The 19,557-nt window shown below is 45.9% G+C and overlaps 1 protein-coding gene across 2 annotated transcripts in view; it reads right to left on the bottom strand.

Annotated features, from left to right (window-relative positions):
- LOC134070209 (lipopolysaccharide-induced tumor necrosis factor-alpha factor homolog) overlaps positions 1-13,997 on the bottom strand; it is a 40,099-nt gene extending 26,102 nt beyond the window's left edge. Inside the window, exon 1 of one of the 2 annotated variants that reach the window (XM_062526484.1) lies at positions 13,903-13,997. The gene's annotated coding sequence lies outside the window, so the exon portion shown is untranslated. Of the gene's footprint in view, positions 1-5,359; positions 5,502-13,902 lie in introns of those variants that run through there. The other variant, XM_062526483.1, reaches the window with a different exon arrangement.
- Positions 13,998-19,557: the final 5,560 nt, after the last annotated feature.

Here is a 19,557-nt window from a genome sequence, read left to right on the forward strand (position 1 = left end):
AAGGCCGACAGGTAACACACCAGGCCAGCACTAAACTCAGAGCGTGGTAAACTAAATTGGATATATCAGGAGATAAAAGCCCCGGTAAGAACCAAGCCAGATATTGTTCAAATCTACACACCTATGGCTACTGAAAAATGTGAGGCTCATTTAGCTAATGTTATTGTAAGGTTTTAAAAAACATCGTTGTTTTAGAATTTTTTAACGAAAGGGCCGACAATTTGTAGTTTTTTAGGAAAGGGGGCAGGTAGCAGCCATCTGGTCCTGGTTTTGATTTATTTTGTAGCGATGGCCTAACCCAGTCCACATGTTCTGATTCTAGAAGCAGGCTACACATGCATTCTGCACGTGCATTCTATTTATGTCAGCAACTGAATACCAAGCATAGTCCAGATTACATGGACATTCTGTTTTCATTCCATGTTCTCCCATATTCACATACACACACACACGCACACACACACACACACACACACACCTCTAACTCTGAACAGAGACAAACACAGGACAGACCACCCGTTGCACACACACACACACACACACACACACACCCTCACAGACACACACACGTTGCTAGGTGACGTCTGTTATTCTTTAACTTAAAGCAACACTAAAGCATAACTATGTCCACAGACTGGGTAGAGTATGTTGCATGATTTTATGAAAGTATGATGTATTGCGATGTATTGTAGTTTTTTTTCACCAAACCACAGATCCACGACCTGATCTGGTAAACGCACATAGGGCACTTTTAACCAATAGAGGGCCGCAAAGCGAATGCAGAAGTGTCGTTCACCCGACGACGAGGCTCAAATCAAGCGACGTGCCCTTAGCCAGGACCAGACGGCAACCGCTCCTCTGCGGCTGCAATGACAGAAGGCCTACATCTGCATCTCCAATGACAGAAGGCCTACATCTACATCTGCACTGACAGAAGGCCTACATCTGCACCTCCAATGACAGAAGGCCTACATCTGCACCTCCAATGACAGAAGGCCTACATCTGCAGCTGCACTGACAGAAGGCCTACATCTGCATCTGCACTGACAGAAGGCCTACATCTGCACCTCCAATGACAGAAGGCCTACATCTGCACCTCCAATGACAGAAGGCCTACATCTGCAGCTGCACTGACAGAAGGCCTACATCTGCATCTCCAATGACAGAAGGCCTACATCTGCAATGACAGAAGGCCTACATCTGCATCTGCAATGACAGAAGGCCTACATCTGCAGCTGCACTGACAGAAGGCCTACATCTGCAGCTGCACTGACAGAAGGCCTACATCTGCAATGACAGAAGGCCTACATCTGCAGCTGCACTGACAGAAGGCCTACATCTGCAATGACAGAAGGCCTACATCTGCAGCTGCACTGACAGAAGGCCTACATCAGCAGCTGCAATGACAGAAGGCCTACATCTACAGCTGCAATACCAGAAGGTCTACGGCTGCTATTCCACAGCTCTGATAAGGGCTGTTTCTGGCTCCTGCTTTGAGCTCCTGTCCAACGGAAAGGACCCGGGCTGCTCCTTCTTCCGCTGGTTGGGTGGAGGCTGCCATTTTCCCCCCAGAGAGGCTTTCACTTCTGACACCAGTGTAATGACTCCAGATCAAGTCAAACACGGTTATTGGTACGGGAGCGGGGAACAGGCCCCAATAAGAAGCACACACTAACGTGGCCGATCATACCGTACATGCACTAAACACAAATAGGGTGGTCACACTCACTCCAACACAAGGGTATAAGTGTATAAACTCTTTTGATCCCGTGAGGGAAATTCGTTTATTTATTCGTTTGTTTAATTATTTATGTCTTGATGTATCTGTGGATCGCTTTGGGTTGCTATGGAAATAAAGATGCACTTCCTTTACTTACTCCTCAGACTACTGGACTGATCCACTCATACGTGAACACACACACACACACACACACACACACACACACACACACACACACATGGCTCCATTAGCAGATTGAGCCTGTGGCTGGTCATGCTGGCATCCATCTTATTGATTTAGAAATGAAAATGAACGGAGCACTTAAAGACGGGTGATTATATATATATATATATATAGAGAGAGAGAGAGAGAGAGAGAGAGGAAGAGAGAGAGAGGGGGGGGTGTGATGGAGAGAGAGAGGAGTGATGGAGAGAGAGAGAGAGGAGTGATGGAGAGAGAAAGAGGGGGTGATGGAGAGAGAGTGAGGGAGAGAGAGAGAGGGGTGGAGAGAAAGAGAGAGGGGATAGCTGGGATGTAGCCAGACATGACGCACTACCCTCCTCAATACAACCCCACCCTCCTCAATACCCCCACCCTCCTCAACACCCCCACCCTCCTGAACACCCCCACCATCAACCTCAACACCCCCACCATCAACCTCAACACCCCCACCATCAACCTCAACACCCCCACCATCAACCTCAACACCCCCACCCTCATCCAACACCCCCACCATCATCCTCAACACCCCCACCATCAACCTCAACACCCCCACCCTCCTCAACACCCACCATCAACCTCAACACCCCCATCATCAACCTCAACACCCCCACCCTCCTCAACACCCCCACCCATTCGTCATGCCCAACAGCAGCCCCTCATCCTCTGACCATGACCAAAGTGAGGAGAACCCCCCCCCCCCATGACAAACAAGCCCAGTGCCCCCCCAATAGAACCCCACCCTCCTCAATACCCCCACCCTCCTCAACACCCCCACCATCAACCTCAACACCCCCACCTTCCTCAACACCCCCACCCCCACCCTCAACACCCACCATTATCCTCAACACCCCCACCCTCCTCAACACCCACCATCATCCTCAACACCCCCACCCTCCTCAACACCCCCATCATCAACCTCAACACCCCCACCCTCCTCAACACCCCCACCCATTCGTCATGCCCAACAGCAGCCCCTCATCCTCTCCCCATGACCAAAGTGAGGAGACCCCCCCCCCCCCCCCATGACAAACAAGCCCAGTGCCCCCCGCCCCCACCAAAAGGAAAGGGCTCAAACTATGCGGCTATACAGTAACTGCTCCTGAGGAACTGGGAGCAATCAAAGACTTCCTGCACTTGATAAGCAGTAGACTTCTAGGAGGTAACAACAACTGGTGACACACACACACACACACACACACACACACACACACACACACACTAAAACTGGAGATATACTCGGTGTGTTCAGACATTTGATTAATTTCTTCATTAACTAATTAACAGAATACTATAGAACTTCTTATTGTGTGTGTGTGTGTGTGTGTGTGTGTGTGTGTGTGTGTGTGTGTGTGAAAGAGAGGGTGTGTGTATGTGTGTGCGCGTGTGCATGTATGCGTGTGTTTGTGTGTGTGTGTGTGTGTGTGTGTGTCTGTGTCTGTGTCTGTGCATGTGTGTGTGTGTGTACATGTGTGTACATGTGTGTGTATGTGTGTGTGTGTGTCTGTCTGTGTCTGTGTCTGTGCATGTGTGTGTGTGTACATGTGTGTACATGTGTGTGTGTGTGTGTGTGTGTACATGTGTGTGTGTGTGTGTGTGTGTGTGTGTGTGTGTGTGTATATATGTGTGTGCATGTGTGTGTGTGTGTGTGTGTGTGTGTGTGTGTGTGTGTGTGTGTGTGTATGACTGTGTCTGTGCATATGTGTGTGTGCATGTGTGTGTGTGTGTGTGTGTGACTGTGTCTCTTTCTTGCAAACAGCTGGTCCTCTCTGTTCCCCCTGCTGCACTGATTCAGTTCCTGCATACGGCTCAAGATGATTCCCCTTTGGAACTTCCCAATGTACACACACACACACACACACACACACACACACACACACACACACACACACACACACACACACACACACACACACACACACACACACACACACACACACACACACAGTTGAGTGGAAATATGATCTAGTACTTTCCACATTTTCACAATAGGAGACAGTTCCGTTACACACACACACACACACACACACACACACACACACACACACACACACACACACACACACACACACACACACAGGGTAGCTTCAGGTAGCTTCATTTTGATACATTTAAAATGAAGTATTTGATTTTTTAAAAATGTGTGTAAAAAAATGTGGGTAAAAAAATGATTTTCACCCATCCCTGCAAAACACACAACAGGGACCTCAGACACAGATGCACACATATAAGACACACACACACACACACACACACACACACACACACACACGTACACACACTGTGTGGATCCACTAGGACATGGAGCCTGTTGTTTCTCATGTTGCCGTCCATTTTATTGATCTAGACAAGGCAGAAGATGAACAGAGCAGTGAAACAGAAGAGACAGAGGGAGTGGCAGAGACAAGAGAGAGAGAGAGGAGAGAGAGAGGGAGGGAGAGATAGAGGAGAGAGAGAGAGAGAGGAGAGAGAGAGGGAGGAGAGAGAGGCGAGAGAGATAGAGGAGAGAGAGAGAGAGGGAGAGAGAGAGATAGTTAGAGACATTAGTTTTTGCCCACTGCTTGGACACTACAGACACATGCGTAGACCAAAGAAACAAAACGTGAAGCTTTAACCTTCAACACAGTGCAACCATACCTTAAACAAAAGCGCTGCTTTGCACTTTAGCAGCTATTCTGCAACACACTTGTCCCTGCACACTACGCACTATTTCATACCTAAGACACTTCAGTCATCAATGAAATCTCATGGATACCACTGGGAAAACACATCTATTCAAAACACAAAACCCATTGGTTTGGGTGATTGAAAACACGTCAGACACACACCTGAAAACACACCAACACCAATCAGCCAGCCATAACTAGGCCTTGGTGGAGCCATGAATAGGCCTCCTCGGTGGAGCCATTTTGAGGACATTGCACGCATAGTTCACTATTGCCATTGTCACGGTGGAGGCAGACCATAACGCTAAGCTTTGCCTTTATTTGCATTAAGCCTGAAGTTATAGTGCTTAATCTAGCTGGGTGCAACAAGGTATTTATTTCCTTTTGTTTTATGTCATTTTATTTGCAATATTTGTTTTATCTTAATGTGTATATTACTGTAAAACCAACCAATTTATGCACCGTTTTAGGCCTGGTATACTTGTACTCACAAGAGAAGAATTAAGTTAAGCTCAACCTCTTTCTATAACCAGCGTCCAACGAGGTATTTGTTACTTTGTTTTATATTGTTTTTCTTTGTTTCTTTGTATCGTTTTATTGTTTGTACACTGTACACTGATGTATCCATTTGGTGATTACTTGGTAGTTCTCACGGTGTGAACGGAGTGTGGAGCCTTTAGTGTGTCCAAATAAACGCCCGTATCAAAGAACCTGCCCCCGTTGTGTTGTGGAAAAAGCTACAGGTACTACTTACTGTACACATGCAAAAGGTCGGAATTCCTTCATCTTTTGACGAGTTTCGAAGTTTTCGAAAAACTTGAATCCATGCCATAAGACGATCTCTCACATAACAATTGAACATTACACACTATGTACACACTATGTACACGTCAATGTGTCCGATTTACGGTTATAAATTGAGGAAGTGAGTGACTGAGTAACTCACATTGTGACAGAGAGAGAGAGTGAGAGAGAGAGAGAGAGAGCCCTAATTGGCAGGCAAAGTGACCTATCACAGTGCCTGAGAAGTTTCCGCTCTGCAGTCTTCCCAGAGAGGATTCAGGAGCACAGGTGGGCAGGTCTAGAGATGACCTCAACCAATCAGAACTGGTGGAATGTGCTGGTGTGTGTTTTGATTGGCTGTCTGAGCCCGACAGTGAGGAGTTAACGAGGAGGGACCAATCAGGCCTGGTGGAATGTGCTGGTATGTGTTTTGATTGGCTGTCTGAGCCCGGCAGTGAGGGGTTAACGAGGAGGACCAATCAGGCCTGGTGGAATGTGCTGGTATGTGTTTTGATTGGCTGTCTGAGCCCGGCAGTGAGGGGTTAACGAGGAGGACCAATCAGGCCTGGTGGAATGTGCTGGTGTGTGTTTTGATTGGCTGTGAGGGGTTAAGAAGGAGGCCTCTCTTCTGGCCTTGCGTAAGAGTCGCTCATCATCATTAAGGAGGATTGAGTTTAGCCCAGCAGACCACTGGCCCTGTGTGTGTGTGTGTGTGTGTGTGTATGTGTGTGTGTGTGTGTGTGTGTGTGTGTGTGTGTGTGTGTGTGTGTGTGCGTGTGTGTGTGTGCTCCGCAGACCGACTGGGCAGGAATGTGAGGTCATTTAAGCAAACACACAGAGAAAGGGAGGAAGAAAGAGCGCTTGTGTAAATATTTACATCTGATGCAGAGTCACGCAAGCTGGGCTCTTGTGGAGTCGAGCAAAGACACGTCTCTTTAGCAGTGCTGCATTGGTTAGAAAACCTGATCCGTAGCTTTCATAGCGCCTTATCAGACAGAAGTGAATAAACTGTACTTCTGTGTACTGGTTGGGAAATGTGAATGAGTGTTGCCTGAGGGAGAGGAGGGAGAGGAGGGAGAGGAGGGTGTGAAAGATCACGGCTGTTCTGTGGTGCTCCCCGAACACCAGCAAATGAACGACCACTATGGAGGCAGATGCCACTATAAACGCCCCAAAACGGCCAAAACACATACAACTAAGTAAAAACATAAGAACAACAAACACACACACATACACACACACACACACACACACACACACACACACACACACACACACGACTAATTAACCCTTTAGGTACCAGGTTTTAAAAAAACAACACTTTTAAGAGGCCATGGCTTGAAAGTGGTCAGAAATGTGAAAATCATTGAGTCTATGAAGGGAGTCAGGTTACTCATGACGTCATTATGATGTAATCATGACATCATTGGATGGCAATCACATGGAATTATGCACCTTTCAGTAAATACTTCAGCACAGAGCCATATAAAGGGAGAGTTGCGACAACTCGGGTACAGAAAATTCGGTTTGTGACGTGGTTCATGTAACTTTAAATAGATCAAAATAGTTCCCGGAAGCGATTGACTGTTCGTTAGAATAACCGTCTTTTAAATAGTGTTCGATCCTAACTTCCAGGAACTATTGTTGAGAAAATATGGAACATTAGCGTCAATGGAGTTGTCGCAACTCTCTTTATATGGCTCTGCTTCAGCAGTATAGCACGAGTGAGAGTGGGGTTGGTAATGGATATTCCCACAGGTGTTCTGCCATAGCCACGAGGCCGGAGGCTAAACGGACGGTTGCTATGGCCAAAAGCCAGTCGTTAGTTCTATCTCTCCCGTTGTCAAGCAATGTAGCCTAATAAACGGTAGCTCGCATTGCGTCTGGTTAGGACATGCTTTTAGCTTTGAAACATCACTATTTTACTTAGCCTACATGCCATCCAACTAGCTAAAATCCACCTCCGTCATATACTATGTTCTGAGCGTCTGTGTTACAGCTTGGATGCAACGTGACAGTTCGTTTAAAACTTCACAACTTCACATTGTATCGCGGAGTGATTTATTATTAGCTGTGCAAAGTCTGAGTTGAGTGTCGTGGGATATTTCAACTAATGGAACGTCTCTTGGCCAATCAGAAACAAATAAAGCCTACCTTACACTGGCAAGATTTGGGAAAGATTCTTGAAAGACTGTAGTCTTTTGAGTAAAGTCTGAATGAGGGGCATTAGTTAAAAGACTACAATCTTTCAAGAATCTTTCCCAAATCTTGTCAGTGTAAGGCAGGCTTAAATAGTTCCATCGAATCCAATTGTTGTATAATGGGTGTTGAACATATTTTTGAGCAGTTTTACTATCAATCAAGCACCATGCAGTCTGCATTGATAATCAAGGTGCTTGATTGTACACACCTGCGGAAAGGGACCTGATGAAACCCATGAATACTTCTTCTTCTTCTTCTGTAGTATTTGGCGGCTGGACATGCCGGAGGATACCCAGCAACGCTTCGGCTGACATCACGTGAAAAGGGCTAATTAACGGACACCATCATCATGATTATCACTGGCACCTGCAGCAATGTTGGGCAGAGGGTCCAAATACGTATGGTGTGCTTAGTAGACATTGGTCGGGTTCAAGTTCAACTCCAAATGACCTTTTGCAGCAACGAGAGCTGCCGGTGGCAGCAGGGGCGGGGATGCAAACGCTGCTATGAAGTTGTACACTCTCTACTTCGCGTGGTCTAGACTTGACCATGTGACGAATCACGAGGCACGGACCCGCACGGACTCTTGTGGATATGGGGAGGCATCTAAACACCTGCACACACGTCAGGGATGTAAAAGCCAATTAGGGCAAAGACCTGACGTCATGAAGGCAGGGTCTAGGCTCCGCTGCTCTCCGCAGTACCTCCAGACCGGCTGCTCTTTTGCGGAGCAGCCGCCTGGCCACGCCTTGCTCCCGCGATAAGTTGAGGCCATGTGATACCGACTGCCGAGTCAAAAACACGCCCATCTAGACCATCGTGGACAGATTTTTAACCACGTGCATCTTGTGCTGCGCAGTTTTTGTGCTGCGCAGCCAACTTGAACGCGCCTATTGATGTTTACACGCAAAGACACACCTCCACTGCCTCACAGACGCATATCCAATCTCCAAAAGGCAGATATTCTCCTTCAGAATCAGAAGAGGTGAATTACAGACCCAAGATTTCATCACACGTGAACTTTTTTTTCAACATTTGGTGTATTTCTGCTGCAATTTGTGCAAAAGCTATGGCCCGCATTGCTTCCGTGTTATTGAACACAATTATGTCTTTGTGTGTTCCTCACAAGTAATACAAGTACTTCCTGAAAACATTGAGCATCGAAGCCCTGGATGTCTGCCACGGTACAAATTAGAGAGTAAAAATGAGATTTTTCACCCTGAAGTGAACTCTGAGTTATCTCATTCTTCTTGCGGAGTAATTTCCCATTTCTCTGGAACATTCCTTGAGTGGTTTCAACACACCTTCTGGTAAGCCTCACATGTCACATGTGGGGAGGTGTCATAACTTTCCATTTATCAACCAGCCGGCTGATCATGGAGAAGTGCTGTCCTGCAGCAAGCATGAGTGAGTGATCATGGAGATGTGCTGTACTGAGGCAACCAGCCGGCTGATCATGGAGAAGTGCTGTACTGAGGCAACCAGCCGGCTGATCATGGAGAAGTGCTGTACTGAGGCAACCAGCCGGCTGATCATGGAGATGTGCTGTCCTGCAGCATGAGTGAGTGATCATGGAGATGTGCTGTCCTGCAGCAAGGCATGAGTGGGTGATAGCTTGGCTAAGACGGTTAGCGTCCGTGTAGACCTCACAGTCATGTCCAACAGCTGCTCCTGACTTTATCTGTAAAGTATCTACATCTATGTTATTTTACTTACGATATAAGTGACGTATGTAAGACGCTCTGGATAAAAGTGTAAATGTGAATGTGAATGTGAATGTTGCCTGCGCGATTGTTTGGCTCTTTCTAGGAAGCAAAAAATGAATTTTTGTTGTTTTAATTACAAGACTCCAAATTCCTTTTTGTGTCACGGCATCTCCAACAAGTGCTGGGCATCCCACTGTGCATAGTGTTGTGGGGGCTCTCTCTCCCGTACACACACACACACGCACACACACACACACACACACACGCTCGCTCTCTCTCTCACACACACACACACACACACACACACACACACACGCTCGCTCTCTCTCTCTCACACACACACACACACGCACACACACACACACACGCACACACACACACACACACACACACACACACACGCTCGCTCTCTCTCTTACACACACACACACACACACACACACACATACACACGCTCGCTCTCTCTCTCTTACACACACACACACACACACACACACACACACACACACACACAATGAAGGGCACTGTCAAAGAGAAACCTGATCCGGTTCCGCCCTCATTTATCTAATTACACACACTCACACACACACACACACACACACACACACACACACACACACACACACACATACATACAGACATATACACACACACACACACACACACATGCACAAGCACGCACTGTCGCACACATACAGACACACGCATTAAGACATTCGGCTCTAGTCTGGTCAGTGACCCTTTTATCGATTTAGCATTTAGAGGGAGAGAGAGAGAGAGAGAACAAGAGAAGAGTAAAGATGGAGAAATAGGAAGAAGGGAGGAGGGGAGGAGGGGAGGAGAGACAGAGGGAACAATGCGGGAACAAAGAGGAAGAAGGGAGGAGGAAGAGAGTTTAACACAGAGGGGAATAACGATGAAGAGACAAGGACACAGTACATACAGTATATAAATGGAAAGATACAGTATATATATATATATATATATAGAGAGAGAGAGAGAGAGAGAGAGAGAGATCATGGGCATAGGTTTAGGGGGGACACGGCACTAGATATGTACAGTACTGTATAGCGATGTCATGGGCATAGGTTTAGGGGCGGACACTAGGCACTGCTCCCCATCAATATTTTGAGATGACAAAATTGTCCACACCAATATATTAGCGAACTTGTGCTATTTGGACAGATTCCAACGGCCAGGACGACAGCAAAAGAGACTGAGCTGAATCCAGCTTCTGTAATCTTTCAACCACAAAGTCATGTTGATTAGGGTTGGGCAGCACGACATATAGCACAACAAAATAGAAGTCACTCAGAGGTGTCACTGACTGTTAATTAAGCTACCGCAAGTTAGAATCTTGCAGACGCAATAAACAATGGATCCGAGACATTTCCCTGTTTGTGTATTCTGTTCTGTAGGCTAATGTATTTGTGCAAATGCAAAGCAATACAAGGTAAACTATGGTGCACACGTGATGAATTAAATCCACATATCCAAGTAAGTAAGTAAGTACAGTATATGAATACCAATCTAAGTACAGTATATGAATACCTATGACATAAGCATCACTTTCTATGTGTGTGTGTGAGTGTGTGTGTGTGTGTGTGTGTGTGCGGAGGGCCAATCATAGTGTAATATTGCCACTGATGTGAATGATCACACAATATTACAATTCAATATTACTGGTACCGGCATCGTATCAATCATTCAACCAACAATTTTGGTGTTGTGAACTTGTGACAACAGGAGGGGGGGACGTGCCCCCCCACCAATGCTGAGACCAGACCAAAGCCCTTGAGAGAGATAATGTATACATATATATATATATATATATATATATATATACAGAGAGAGAGAGAGAGGGAGAGAGAGGGAGGGAGAGAGAGAGGGCTATGGGAATACAGTGTGGGTGCTGGTGCTGATAGTGACGCTGATGTTAGCTGCTGTGCTGTGTGCAGTCATTTCCTGTGCGTTAGCTGCTCTGGTGTGTGCAGTGTTTTTATGTAAATAAAAGAGTAGTACAGCACGCATTAACCCACACACACACACACACACACACACACACACGCATTAACCCACCCCTGCATTAACTACAGTGCCCAGTAGCATGCATTAACCCACCCCTGCATTAACTACAGTGCCCAGTAGCATGCATTAACCCACCCCTGCATTAACTACAGTGCCCAGTAGCACGCATTAACCCACCCCTGCATTAACTACAGTGCCCAGTAGCATGCATTAACCCACCCCTGCATTAACTACAGTGCCCAGTAGCATGCATTAACCCACCTCTGCATTAACTACAGTGCCCAGTAACATGTATTAACCCACCCCTGCATTAACTACAGTGCCCAGTAGCATGCATTAACCCACCCCTGCATTAACTACAGTGCCCAGTAACATGTATTAACCCACCCCTGCATTAACTACAGTGCCCAGTAGCATGCATTAACCCACCCCTGCATTAACTACAGTGCCCAGTAGCACGCATTAACCCACCCCTGCATTAACTACAGTGCCCAGTAGCATGCATTAACCCACCCCTGCATTACAGTAACTACAGTGCCCAGTAGCACGCATTAACCCACACACACACACACACACACACACACACACACACCCCTGCATTAACTACAGTGCCCAGTAACATGCATTAACCCACCCCTGCATTAACTACAGTGCCCAGTAACATGTATTAACCCACCCCTGCATTAACTACAGTGCCCAGTAGCATGTATTAACCCACCCCTGCATTAACTACAGTGCCCAGTAGCACGCATTAACCCACCCCTGCATTAACCCACCCCTGCATTAACTACAGTGCCCAGTAGCACGCATTAACCCACCCCTGCATTAACTACAGTGCCCAGTAGCATGCATTAACCCACCCCTGCATTAACTACAGTGCCCAGTAGCACGCATTAACCCACCCCTGCATTAACCCACCCCTGCATTAACTACAGTGCCCAGTAGCATGCATTAACCCACCCCTGCATTAACTACAGTGCCCAGTAGCACGTATTAACCCACCCCTGCATTAACTACAGTGCCCAGTAGCACGCATTAACCCACCCCTGCATTAACTACAGTGCCCAGTAGCACGCATTAACCCACCCCTGCATTAACTACAGTGCCCAGTAGCACGCATTAACCCACCCCTGCATTAACTACAGTGCCCAGTAGCACGCATTAACCCACCCCTGCATTAACTACAGTGCCCAGTAGCACGCATTAACCCACCCCTGCATTAACTACAGTGCCCAGTAGCATGCATTAACCCACCCCTGCATTAACTACAGTGCCCAGTAACATGTATTAACCCACCCCTGCATTAACCCACCCCTGCATTAACTACAGTGCCCAGTAGCACGCATTAACCCACCCCTGCATTAACTACAGTGCCCAGTAACATGTATTAACCCACCCCTGCATTAACTACAGTGCCCAGTAACATGTATTAACCCACCCCTGCATTAACCCACCCCTGCATTAACTACAGTGCCCAGTAACATGTATTAACCCACCCCTGCATTAACTACAGTGCCCAGTAGCATGCATTAACCCACCCCTGCATTAACTACAGTGCCCAGTAGCATGCATTAACCCACCCCTGCATTAACTACAGTGCCCAGTAGCATGCATTAACCCACCCCTGCATTAACTACAGTGCCCAGTAGCCCACTGCATCACATGTGCTTTAACTCAAAAAGAATGAAGAGAAGAATTCCATCCCCTGTATATCGTCCCCCCAGCGTATTAACCTCATAGCTGACTAAACTTTGCCATATCAATGGGTTAACAGTAGCACTAGTAGTAGTGATAGTAGTAACTATGGCAGCAGTATAGGTCAGTATAGAACACATTGATCACATTACTACTAGTATCCATAGGAACAGTAGAGTGCAGTGTAGACAGCAAAGCAGTGTGGGTAAGTTAAGCTATCGCTATGGCGATGTCCGCCGTGGTTTAGTGGTGTGGAACTGTTACTGACAAGTTCATGAAGTGGAAATATTCAACAGTTGCACTTATGACGAGAGATAAGGGCAGCATGGGGAGAGAGAGAGAGAGAGAGAGAGAGAGAGAGAGAGAGAGAGAGAGAGAGTTTTTAAGCTCACCTGTGGCAAAGCCATACTTACATGGGGGAGAGGGGAGAGAGAAAGAGAGAGAGAAAGAGAGAGAGAAAGGGGAGGGAGAGGGGAGAGAAAGAGAAAGAATACAGAAAGGGGAAACACACTAGCTTTCAGTCATATACACATACTGTACATCCCCATCCCTGTCTCATCATAAACACACACAAACACACACACACACAAACTAATTTTGTTCCTTAATCTGTTCTGTGGTAAGTTGGTCTGTACTCCTATTTGATTTGATTTGATTTATTTCTGGATTAAGACAAAATAAGACAAATCTAAAGGATGACGTGCAAAAGTACAATACTTATTTCCAGCATGGTCCTTCCTAGTCCATTTTGTTAACCGTATTGAGTCTATAGCGAACCCCACCCCAACACACACACACACACAGACACACACACAGACACACACACACAGACACACACACACACAACTGTGAAAGGGTTTAAGAGTGTATGAACACAGCTTACCTATGTTTCTGTAGACAAACCACAAACCACAGCTAGTCCACAAGAGTACGGAGGGAAACTGGACAGTGTGTGTGTGTGTGTGTGTGAAGAATCTGTGTGCCCTGAGCACAATAGCTCCACCCACAGCTGAGGCAGGCAGAGCATGGAGGAGACACACACACACACACGGGCGCGCACACACACACACACACACACACACACACACACTCACGCACGGGCGCATACACACACACACACACACGCACGGGCGCACGGGCGCACACACACACACACACACACACTCTTGGAATAACTGAGTCATCAAGCCATGATAGAGGAGTCAGCAACATGCTGTTTGTATTTATTGGTTTCCTGTTTACATGTTTGTGTGGCATGCACGAGGGCCATCCAGAGCCAAATGTGACCCTGTAAAGCGGAACCAGTTGTTTCGGTACACACACACACACACACACACACACACACACACACACACACACACACACACACACACACACACACACACACACAAATGTGACCCTGTAAAGCGGAACCAGACGTTTCCGTAACATTTTCTAAATTAAGTTATTGTGCTCACGTGAACGGCCATAAACTAAGCTTTCCAGCGATATGTATATCGAGGGTATTACACAAACTATCGTTAAGATAACCGCATCCAAAGTTGACATGGTTCTCCTGTCACGATATGCCAGAAGAGGAGAAATCACCTTTTTAAGCGGCGCGTGCACAACGGGAATGACAGCAAATGTGTTGAATCTTCGCCGGGTCGCTGTATACAGTCGAATTATGCGAAAACGTGAAATTCAACATTTTAACCCGGAAGTTTGTTATTGTTGATTTTCTGAAAAATAATGTTGTGCACAAAACGACTGATCTCGCGTTGAATGGTCACAAATGAGCTCGCTACAGTTTAGTCCTGTGTGTGTGTGTGTGTAGTTCCTCTTCCTGTTCGCTACAGTTTAGTCCTGTGTGTGTGTGTGTGTAGTTCCTCTTCCTGTTCGCTACAGTTTAGTCCTGTGTGTGTGTGTGTGTGTGTGTGTGTGTAGTTCCTCTTCCTGTTCGCTACAGTTTAGTCCTGTGTGTGCGTGTGTAGTTCCTCTTCCTGTTCGCTACAGTTTAGTCCTGTGTGTGTGTGTAGTTCCTCTTCCTGTTCGCTACAGTTTAGTCCTGTGTGTGTGTGTGTGTGTGTGTGTGTGTGTGTGTAGTTCCTCTTCCTGTTCGCTACAGTTTAGTCCTGTGTGTCCTTAGAATAGTTCCTCTTCCTGTTCGCTACAGTTTAGTCCTGTGTGTCTTTAGTATAGTTCCTCTTCCTGTTCGCTACAGTTTAGTCCTGTGTGTGTGTGTAGTTCCTCTTCCTGTTCACTACAGTTTAGTCGTGTGTGTGTGTGTAGTTCCTCTTCCTGTTCACTACAGTTTAGTCCTGCGTGTGTGTAGTTCCTCTTCCTGTTCGCTACAGATTAGTCCTGTGTGTGTGTGTAGTTCCTCTTCCTGTTCGCTACAGTTTAGTCCTGTGTGTGTGTGTGTAGTTCCTCTTCCTGTTTGCTACAGTTTAGTCCTGTGTGTCCTTAGTGTAGTTCCTCTTCCTGTTCGCTACAGTTTAGTCCTGTGTGTCCTTACTGTAGTTCTTCTTCCTGTTCGCTACAGTTTAGTCCTGTGTGTGTGTGTGTAGTTCCTCTTCCTGTTTGCTATAGTTTAGTCCTGTGTATCCTTAGTGTAGTTCCTCTTCCTGTTGGCTACAGTTTAGTCCTGTGTGTCCTTAGTATAGTTCCTCTTCCTGTTCGCTACAGTTTAGTCCTGTGTGTGTGTGTGTGTGTAGTTCTTCTTCCTGTTCGCTACAGTTTAGTCCTGTGTGTGAAGTTCCTCTTCCTGTTCGCTACAGTTTAGTCCTGTGTGTGTGTGTGTGTGTAGTTCCTCTTCCTGTTCACTACAGTTTAGTCCTGTGTGTGTGTGTGTGTGTGTATGTAGTTCCTCTTCCTGTTCACTACAGTTTAGTCCTGTGTATCCTTAGTGTAGTTCCTCTTCCTGTTCACTACCTCCTCTTACTGGGCCTTTCCAAAACTAATCCCCCTGGGCCCTTGGTGTGTGTGTGTGTGTGTGTGTGTGTGTGTGTGTGTGTATGTATGTTCAGAGAGACAGACAGACCAACAAAGCGCTACAAATGACTTTACATTACTTTCTGTGTGTGTGTGTGTGTGTATGTGTCTGGTTTGCATATGTGTGAGTGTGTATGCCTATGTTTGTGCATATGTATGTGTGTGTGTGTGTGTGTGTGTGTGTGTTTCTTTGGGTCTGAGAAAGAAAAAGTATGAGTGTGTGTCTAAGTGTGAGAGTGTGTCTAAGTGTGAGAGTGTGTCTGAGTGTGAGAGTGTGTCTAAGTGTGAGTGTGTGTCTAAGTGCTAGTGTGTGTCTAATTGTGAGTGTGTGTCTAAGTGTGAGTGTGTGTCTAAGTCTAAATAAAGCCAGATGAACATAACAGAGACCTAGCACACTACTCCCCCTCCCTCCATAGCGCACTACTCCCCCTCCCTCCCATGCAGATACTCTTCTAAACGTGCGTCTTGTCGGTGATTGGCTGGAACAGTTTGCTACATTAGTATGGTCCAGAGTTGACCAAGTTGATTTTGTTGCTAATTCTCAGAGCCTGGGTTGTCCACTGTGTATTCAGGCAGTTAGCGGATCGTGCAGTGATGTTAGCTTAGTTATCTTAGAAACTGCACAACATCGCTTGGGTCAAAACTACCCACCACGGATCACACTAATAGCAGTGGGTCAAAACTAAACTAGTCCACCATGGACCACATCTAAAGCAGTGGTTCTCAAAGTTTTTTTTTCATTCCCCTCTTTGATCAAGGGCGCATTCAAAGTTGCCATGGTTCTCCCGTCACGACATGCCAGAAGAGGAGTAAATCAATTCTTAAGCGGCGTGGACAACGAGAATGACTGCTAATGTGTGGAATCTTCACCGGTTTTAAGAGTTAGAACATATGTTTTTCCGTGAAATTTGTTCACAATATGAAAGTGTAGACCTTATACTGTCGAATTAAGAGAAAATATGAAATTCAATGACAAATAACATAAGTGTTGTGTATTGTGAGATGGGGGTACATGCTCCTAATTTTCAATAAAAATCTCCTATTTTTGTACGTCAGCTCGCGCCCCACTGGCATATCTCCATATCTCTCACAGTTTGAGAAACGCTGATCTAAAGTTCTCGGGCTAAAGACTCGGGCTATTTTAAGTAGGGGAGGAGAGCTAATCTGATCTAAAGTTAGACTCAACTCGTATGAGTAATCTGCAGCTATACAAAATGGCGTCTGTGTGAGTGTGTGTGTGTGTGTGTGTGTGTGTGTACGTGGGGGGGGGGGGGGGGGGGGGTGCTCTATAGCATAGCAAACACTTCTAGCAGAAAATAGACATAATATATCAGGCAAAGTATCCAGTAACTAAGTACATCTATCTTAGCCTGGCACGCCCTCCCAGTGACGTAACACCTTCGGCTTTTGCTGTCGCTGGTCTGGTCAACTGCTAATCGGGAAGGATTTCTGAGTTCCCGAAATCTGCGGAATCTTTGGTCGAGAACCAATCACCTTTGAGCAGCTCCAACGGCTCTGGGTAGAGGCGTGTTCAAGGCAGAGGAAAGAGTGTTGTTATTGGTTTAAACTCGGCAAACCGCTTTCTGACATCGACCAGTAGCAAATCGAGGCACTTAAAGGAGGCGGGTCAACCAGCGCTTGGAGAAACTGTGTTAGCACAGGCTCTTGGTCAGACTAAAGTCTCGCAGAGCCTTTGAAAGTCGATGGTAATCAGGCTACATCTATCTATTAATGCAAGGAATGTCTGTCTGTGTGTCACTCTGTGTCACTCTGTCTGTCTGTGCCACGCATAACTCTCTACCACTCATCCGACTGACCTAAAATTTGACACATGCAAAGTTTGGTCGTTTTTGGACAATAAATGACAAAGATATTGTTAAATTAAACAAAATACAACTCTACCGTAATCCCACAATTCTACCGCTCTCCGCACTTTAGCCACGCCCCTTCTCACTCACTCCAGTGTAGAAACAAAAAAGCACATTTCGCTGACAAACTCACGTGTTGCCATTCACGGAAATTACGATGTCTCACGTAAACAACGGGTTTCAAGATTGTTAATGTTGGATAAACATGCTGAGTCCGACACACATGCAACCATGTTGGTAAGCAGGCTGTTAAAGTCAACTTTGCATAGGCTACTCATCAACAACCGCAGTTGCCTAGCGGTTCTGTTGCCTGATCGGGTTGCTGATCTTGCAATGCCAATACACACGTAGGTAGCATTTTGTTAAAATTTGCATTTAAAACAGCCGTTCTTGACTCTATCTGGACATCGGCTATGGGCATTACATTCATTCAAACATCACTTCCGAGTTCATAGCACTGGCATTGCCATGGTCAACTTTTAGGCCACGGTTAGCTTTAGTCTATCATTTCCCAACAACACCAAAAACGCACAGGTATGTAATATGTCTAATATTGCCATTAGCTGCAACTCAAACGCCTTTCCCCTTCACTTTGTTTTACTTTTCAAAGACAGTAAAAAGCTCTACTAACTGCACAGGCTTGATTATCATCACAATCTAACACGATCAACCTGCATCAACGTCATTTGGCAACAAGTTTCTTGGAAAACATTGTTTGTACGGGCACTGCACTAGTATACAGTATGTGAACTCATCGTTAGAACAGTGGTGGACGTGGAAGACAATATAGGTTTCAGTTTCACTTTGGAGTGAGGATATTACTGCGCTGAGTCGAAGTGCGCCCAATTGTTATTCCGCCACACAATATAGTTATCCCTTTTACCTGCTTAGAAATGCACCACATTTTATTTTGTCTCACCACACTTGGTTGTGTGACTACTCATGTAACTGTATTTTAATGGGGAAAACATGGAGGTGTTTGGTGCCTTCTAACTTCAGCTCTGTTTGGATCCTAATGAATGAACTGGACTAGCTACTGTAAGTGCTATCAGAGTAGCGCCGCGCACCAGAGCCAGTGAGCGCACGCATTGAAACGTGAGAGGTATGTATCAACTCGTCTTAGTTAAGGGAATAACGTAGTTAAATATGCTGCACTGTCTCCTGTATAGCATCTCACTTTTCTTGACATGTGCCACATTATGTTTGGCACATCATATGGGTCACTTCTTAAATCATAACAATGTGTAATCAAGTGATGACTGATTAACAGTAATGTAAATGCTAAATGCCCTGATATGATACTACAAGAATGCAAAGTATGGTCTCTTAACCGTGCAGTTTTGCGCATCATACAAGACTCAATTTCTTCATTTCTTTGCACAAAACGTGCCATTTAATGGGACATTTTCCAACAAATTTTTCAAAAAATTCCAATTGAACCCCTGGATCTTAACACAAAAGGAAATTACAGAGTGTGTGCGTAACATAGGTACACATAGTATTTTTTCCCATTTTCTTTTAGACGCAAGTGCGTGCACTCTGGTTGAACTGACATGGAATGACCCAATAAGGAAATATAATTATATTAGACAAGGTCTAACTTCTCCCCACTGTGAAATGTGCAATGCACTGACAGCAGAAACCAGTACTGCTATCTATGCCAATCCTTAACAGAACAAAATGACATACTGCATGCC

This window comes from Sardina pilchardus, chromosome 22 (genome assembly GCF_963854185.1).
Source record: "Sardina pilchardus chromosome 22, fSarPil1.1, whole genome shotgun sequence".
Classification (NCBI taxonomy): domain Eukaryota; kingdom Metazoa; phylum Chordata; class Actinopteri; order Clupeiformes; family Clupeidae; genus Sardina; species Sardina pilchardus.